Source organism: Dermacentor andersoni, chromosome 5 (genome assembly GCF_023375885.2).
Source record: "Dermacentor andersoni chromosome 5, qqDerAnde1_hic_scaffold, whole genome shotgun sequence".
Lineage (NCBI taxonomy): Eukaryota > Metazoa > Arthropoda > Arachnida > Ixodida > Ixodidae > Dermacentor > Dermacentor andersoni.
In genome coordinates, this window is record NC_092818.1 from 193,998,659 (window position 1) to 194,006,544 (window position 7,886).

A 7,886-nucleotide genomic window follows, 5' to 3' on the forward strand; every position below is an offset into this window, starting at 1 on the left:
TGACAATGTCGGTGGCCAAGGTCACCTGGGGTTGCGACGAAGGTAAAGTCTTGCGCAGTTCTTCGCGCACAATGGCTCTGATGGTCTCTTGAAGGTCGTCGGAACCCAGTGCTTGGATGGCCCACTGTGGCGTGAGCATTTGGCGGTTATATGGCCTAGTGCGCATTTCCAGAGTTTTCTCAATCGTCGATGCCCCTGTAGAAAACTCAGCTATGGTCTTCGGGGGGTTACGCATCAATCCGGATAAAAGTTCTATCGTGACGCCCCGCATCAGGAAGCAGACTTTTTTCTCCTCCGACATTTCCGAGCGGCGTGCCGGAAAAGACGGGCCATATCCTCCGTGAAGATCGCTATGGTCTAATTGGGCAGCTGTACTCGGGTTTCTAGTAGAGATTGGGCGCGCTCTTTGAGCACGACACTTGTGAATGTCTGCAGGAAGCCGCTTCGGAACAGGTCTCGCATCGTTAAGGTGGCTTCTCGATCGAGGGGGCGTCTTCTAATACGAAATAGATATGTCGCAGCTTGTCGTCGCTGTTCCAGCTGTTAAACCTATAGCGACCCTCTCATACGTCTCCAGCCAGCTTTCCCGTCGTCGAATGTTGGACCGCGGAACGTCGATGGCTGCCTGGGCTGCTGCAACAGGATTGGTTCGGCTATTATTGTAGCTGCCGTCGTGGCCGTGCACTTCCTGGTCTTCTCAGGCAAAATTCCTTGCTCCGGGCGTAGTCCTTGCAGCCTGCAGCTATAGCTGGCTGGTGCGTGGCGACGTTGGTGTTGTCTTCGTGGCTTTCGGATCACAGCTTTGTGGGGGCGTTCAGTATATGAACGCACTAGCACCTTCACCAGATGTCACGTAATAGTAACGGTGTATAACACAGCTGTAAAACTGTGAATGACAAAAATAACTTTTCATTAACTTGTGCCCTCAAAAACAGGCTACACTCAAAGCACAGAAATAGCGGCGAACGCGGTCGGCGATCGTCGAAACCTGATCTGCCGGCCAAGCACGTCGACTTTTATACACGAGTCATCGAAGGTTCCAGAGTAATCGGTGGTGCCCGTGTGCCTTACAGAAAGTTCTACACAATTCGCGTCGCACGTGCAATCAGATTACACAAGCCTCGGTGACAACAGAACCATCGATAACATTCGAGAAACTTCCGATACATGCGCTCGTGTCCCACACTGAGCGATAACATAGGCGGTGAAAAACGCTCACCCGTAAAAGATAAACAAGTCCACGTGCCAATATTTACGTTTCTCTTTCCCTGTCAACGTCCTCCGTTCCGAAGGTGCCAGTGGCAGTGCACCGCCTACGGAGTTACGTCACATGGTTATATAGGTGGCTGTAGAATGGTGTGCTATACCGGGTGTTCAAAATTGAGCTTAATGGTTTTCTTAAAATTGGGCACTGGGAAACACGCGGACTGCCTGTGCAAGTAAGTTATTTCGCGAGGGGGACACAAAGTTAGATTATAATTATCGCTGTCAGCAGCCTAATTAACTAAAATTGAATAATTAACATATTTTATTTGCAGTAAGTGTCTGCGTTTGTATTCAAAAGTTAGAGGCAGTCGTGTTTCTACACGGTTTCACTTGGAAGAATTCTAATATGTCTGTACTCCGATATATCCGACTCCAAATTTTATTTGTGGTTCGTATGATTACGCATGCAAGAGAGCGAGGGTCGGCGCAAAGCTCCTCCCTGATGTGACGCGGCTGTTGCGTGCGGCGTTTAGTCTGACAACAGGGCGGAGGCATATATGCAAAGATGATAACTGTTCCCCTTCCCTTCTCGGTTGGCGAAATCAAGATATGACAGCGCGGTGTGCCGTGCAGTTGTTACTCTTGATCTCAATAAAACGTACAATACTCGAAAAACAGCAATCACCTTTATTTGCGTAGCCCAGGCAAGGGCCATGCCTGCTCGTCTAGTCGCCACTACGCACGCGCACTGCCCTCCGGCTTCTCCGTTCGCGTCATTATCTCGGCATGGCAGCTGCTGCCATCGTTACAGGCTGCGCGGTTGCGTGTTACGACAGCGGTTCCGGGTTCTACGATGTTTTATTGCGCCAGCCGATAAGGGAAGGGGGACAGTTATCATCCTTGCCAATGCCTCCGCACGCAACAGTCGCGTCACATCAGGGAGGAGCTTTGCGCCAATCCTAACTCTCTTGCATGCGTAATCATGCGAACGACAATTAAAATTTGGAGTGGGATAGCTCGGAGCACATACACGCTAGAGGAATTTTACAACTTATACTGTGTAGAAATACGATTGCCTTTTCATACATATTGCCTACGATTGCCTTTTCATACAACTTTTCTATACATATATACCCACTTATCGCAGTCAACGAAAAGGCAGGAGGAGGAAATAACTTATATTGAGTCCTGAGGAACCCCTCCCCACCCACTCTTGGTTTAGTGATCGGCAGGGGTCGCGGGCCGCACCCACGTTGGGACGGGAAACGAAAAGGCAAATATTCAATTTTAGTTAATTGGGCTACGGACAGCGATAATTATCCTGTCACATTGTGTGCCCCCATGGCCACATAACTTAGTTGCACATGTGGTCTTCGCGTGCCGGTCAAGCCTAAATTTAAGAAAACCATAAAGCTTAATTTTTAACGCCCTGTATCGCAGTGTCAAACAACGGCTACAGTGTACCGTGAAATAGATTGCTGCACGCGGCTGCCTTTTTCTCGCAAGGACAGCCATATATAGCAGAATGCTCGCCGCTCCGCTCACGTACACTCGCTCCGGTCCAGCAGTTGAACAGAAGAAGAATCGGTTTTAACTGAGCGTTCAACGCGTGCAGTAAGGTGGTGGTGGTTGTCTCAAAACATGGCTCGTGCCTATACGAGGGGAACTCTGGAGCTTATGAAAAGTGCACCCAACAAAAGACAAATAGAGGTAAAAAGCAAACAATCAAAAGGAAACTGTAGGGAGCTGAGGCACAACAAAATTTTTGAGAGGGCTCATTTATAAAAATTTATGAACGGAGCGTTTATGGATTAGCGGCACATGAGAATGAAAAAAAGGCGTGGCTAGGAGTAGCTCACAAGAACAGGTAATGGCAGCATAGATCAAAGTAAGTGATTGATTGATTTTATTAGGAGTGACATTGATGAGTTCAGGAAATCAGGCAAGGTGATATTAGTAGGAGATATGTAATTAGGTGCGTGGCCATTTTCTAGCCCCTCAACAGGTCTAAAAATTTTGAGCTGTCAAGCGCAGTGCGTATACAATGCGCGCTCACGAGCGTGTCTGCTAATAATTGTTACATCGCTACGTGCCGCGGAGAGAGCTGAAATTTCAAACTGAACGCCGTTTGCCCTTCTCCTCGCGGGCGCCAGGCTCGATGACGTATATCAGCAACTGCGCCTATACGTACAGGCGCCGACAAAAGTGGTATACTCCACGCTGCGGGAGCCGGCCGGAGCAACGGCAAACTAATGTCCCTCCTTACGGCAAACTAAACGCATGGATGGATGGATGGATGGATGGATGGATGGATGGATGGATGGATGGATGGATGTTATGAGCGTCCCCTTTGCAACGGGGCGGTGGGTTGCGCCACCAAGCTCTTGCTACTATGCTGCCTAATATGCTACCTAGGTTAACCAATGAAAAAATAAAAAAATAAAAACACTATGAACTACCACGTCCAAATTTTCTGATCCCCTATTGCGAACTGTGCTTTTGTACGTCTCCGTCTTTTGTCGTTTCCCTACTTTTCTTCCACCAATCCTCCAATCGCCTCTTACTAATGTCTATTGCGGACCTGTTTGCTTTACCACTGCTCCCGCTGAACCCAAGGGCTTCAAGGAGGCCAGTGGTGCCTAAATCGACAGCTGGGTAGACGTCTTCACATTCTAATAAAATATGCTCCGTCGTTTCCCTAGCTTTACCGCAGCAAGCACATGCTTCTTCTTCCTTCTTATATTTCGCTTTATAGGTGCGTGTTCTAAGGCATCCCGATCTCGCTTCGAAAAGTAATGAGCTTCCCTTTGAGTTATCATAAATGGTTTCTTTCCTGATTTCGTTTTTTCCTCTTAAGTAGTTACTCATGGCAGGTTTCTTTTCCATTGCCGCCACCCATGAGATTAATTCAGCCTCTCTGACTTTCCGCTCGACCTTCTTTGTTGCTGTGTTGCCCACCCCACAGGCCGCATACTTGCTGGTAAGCTTCCTAGTTCTTTTCCTCCACTGTGAATCAATGTTTTGCCTGTACAGATACCTGAACACTCTCCCAGCCCATTTACTTTCTTCCATATTCCTCAGCCGTTCTTCATACTCAATTTTACTGCGAGCTTCCCTCACTTCAAAACTAGTCCAGCCCATATCCCCCTGCACAGCTTCATTTGTAGCCTTCCCGTGAGCGCCCAATGCGAGGCGACCCACTGACCTTTGGTTCCTGTCGAGTCCTGATTGTACCCCTGATTTAAAGCAAACAACCGCATTTCCAAGAGTAAGTCCTGGAACCATTACACCTTTCCACATACCTCGGAGGACCTCGTACCTATATATTGTATCCCTATAGCGCTCTGTGCTTCATTATGGCTGCATTTCTCTTCCCCTTCACTGTTATTGTTTTTTCCTGTGTTTCCACATATCTATTGCCTTCGTTTATCCATATACCACGGTATTTATATTCTGTTACCCGAGGTATTTCCTAGCCCTGTATCTCCACTGTTTGTTCACTGTTTTCATTGAATACCAAAGCTCCTGATTTTCTAACACTAAATTTCAAACCTAAATTGTTGCCTTCCTGTCCACAGATATTAGCCAGACGTTGTAAATCACTTTGCTTCTTAGCTAGCAACACAATGTCGTCCGCATAAAATAAATCTGGGAGCTGCTACTCTACTACTGTTCCCGCCTGTTTGTATGAGAGATTAAACCCGATATTACTTCCTTCTAGCGCCCTCTCCATCCTCACCATGTACATCATAAACAGCAGCGGGGATAAATCCATCCATCCATCCATCCATCCATCCATCCATCCATCCATCCATCCATCCATCCATCCATCCATCCATCCATCCATCCATCCATCCATCCATCCATCCATCCATCCATCCATCCATCCATCCATCCATCCATCCATCCATCCATCCATCCATCCATCCGTCCGTCCGTCCGTCCGTCCGTCCGTCCGTCCGTCCGTCCGTCCGTCCATCCATCCATGCATGCATGCATGCATGCATCGATACATACATACATACATACATACATACATACATACATACATACATACATACATACATACATACATACATACATACATACATACATACATACAAAAACTAGTGCAAATATTTTAGGATATATGGTCGATCTACAAGAGGTGTGACATTGAAGCAAAGAAATCCCGATCATAAATGGATGATTCATGAGATAATGAACCTCTGCTACATAAAAGACCAGGCCTGGCAGAGATGCAGGAAAGATCCGGAAGATGACGAAAAAAGAAGAGAGTTTAGTATGCTACGAAATCTTGTGACCGCAAAAATATGACAGGCTAAAAGACGATACTTCTTGCATCGATTCACAGTGGGCAAATACGACGTGAGGATGACATGGAAAATAGCAAATGAATTAATGGGCAGATCAAAACACGTCAGTATCGAGGATACGGTGAAAAAGAACTTTCCCAACCAAAGCGTGCGTACAATATGCGATAAGTTCAACGATACATTTATAAGAGCTGCGGAAATACTGAGAGAAAGTAATGACAGCAACTCTGACGTGTACAAACCAGTTCGCACATGCGCGCACACGGCCTTTCTGCCACCTATAAGTGAAACGGATCTTCGGCGCATCATGCGACAGATGAAACTGATTAAACCACCGGGAATTGATAAAGTACGTTTTCGAGATTTATACATCCATTTCAATGAGCTGAAAGATGTAATGCTAAAGATACTAAACGGCATACTTGAAACTGGCGTTATACCGCGAGAGCTAAAAATATCGATCATAAGACCAGTCTATAAGAGCGGTAAAAAAGACGACTATACCAACTACAGGCCAATCGCAATTTTGTGCGCTATAGCGCAAATAATGGAAAAACATATTGCGTATGTGATGCAGTCGTTTTGTGAGAAATTTTCTCTGCGTAATCCAGCTCAATTTGGATTCACAAGAAATAGAAACACAATTGCACTCCTGGAAGAATTTTCTGATTACGTTCATAATATTATTGAAAACAACCGTGTCGCTTTAGCAATTTTCATGGACCTGACTAAGGCATTTGATACTGTAGACCACGCTCTAATGATAAGCAAGCTTAATAGTTTAGGCTTTAGAGGTCCGTTTAACAGGTTCTTTGCTAACTACTTTTCCAATCGATTACAGTGCGTTAGAATTGAGAATGAATACAGCAGCTATAAAGAAATAAAATACGGTGTACAGCAAGGTAGCACTTTGGGACCAATACTTTTTAATATTTATGTCACTGACTTGGGCAGTGTACAACTGAACTCCAAAATATTCCAATATGCAGATGACACCGTGCTTATTCTAGGCGCCGCCGAATATGAGAGAGGATGCACGCGCCTCCAAGAAGATGTACATAAAATCATGGAGGGTTTTGGGGAAAATTGTATTTTCGTCAATCATCATAAAACCAAATTGTTATGTTTCAGAAATCCACATAAACATGTAAGCCTCGGCCGACCCTTATACTTGCACAAATCTACCTGCGGCAAATGTGAATGTGTGCCCCTGCAGACTGATTCAGTGGTAAAATATTTAGACCTTTTTGTGCACGAACACCTAACTTGGAATAATCATGTGGAACACTTGCGCAAAAGGTTACGAACTATGGCAGCTTTAATTTATAATTTGCGGGGGAAATCTCCTCTAAATTTAGGAATTACAATATACAAAGCATTAGTGGAGTCCGTTTTGCGCTATGGAATAACTTTATATGGTACATGCTCAGAATACAAAAGGCAAACGATTAATAAGCTTATCAAACGAATAGTAAATAGTATGTCTTATGGAACAGTCTTACACACGGCTTCTGCAAAAGAAAAATACTCTAAACTAGGCATACTCAAGGTCAGCGAAATGTTTCGGTTTTCAGTGGTTCTGCGACACTATCTTTTCAAGAGATTTCAGGGTAGCTGTCCACAAAGAAGTGACACTAAGGAAAACAGACAGATACGTTAAGCCAAGAGTTTTCATAAACAATGGGAAAAAAACGAGGAACTATTATGTCCCAGCGGTATTTAATGATCCGAGTGACGATTTATGCAATATTGTAAAAAGACAAACACTGGTGAAAAAGATAAGAAAGTGGTGCTTAGAAACAATGCAAGAATGAAAATTCTGTGTGGCTTTAGGGTCATGCTCCGTTCCATGTTTACTCTTACGTCATGTGTCTAGTCTACTTATCGTAGCTTATCAAGTATACTTGCTTTTCTGTTCATCGATTCCTTTCTTTATATCTATTTTTATGTCGTGCAGGACGGGCTCCTGCTATCTAGTCTTTGTGTTGTATATCATTGAGCCTTGTGACTGCTGATGTATCCACCAGCTGCCAGGTCAGCCGACAAGCACTATGTGCTTAGGCTGACCAGTAGATTCATGCGTATGAAAAAACGGGCGAATAAAACTGCATTGTATTGTATTGTATTGTATTGTATTGTATTGTATTGTATCCAATGTATGAAAGCCTCTAATCCTACAGCTAGAATAGAACTGGCAGAACTTTCTAAGTTAATCAACAAGCGTAAGACAGCGGACATCAGGAACTATAATAAGGATAGAATTGAACAGGCTCTCAGGAACGGAGGAAGCCTAAAAACAGTGAAGAAGAAACTAGGAATAGGCAAGAATCAGATGTGTGCATTAAGAGACAAAGCCGGCAATAT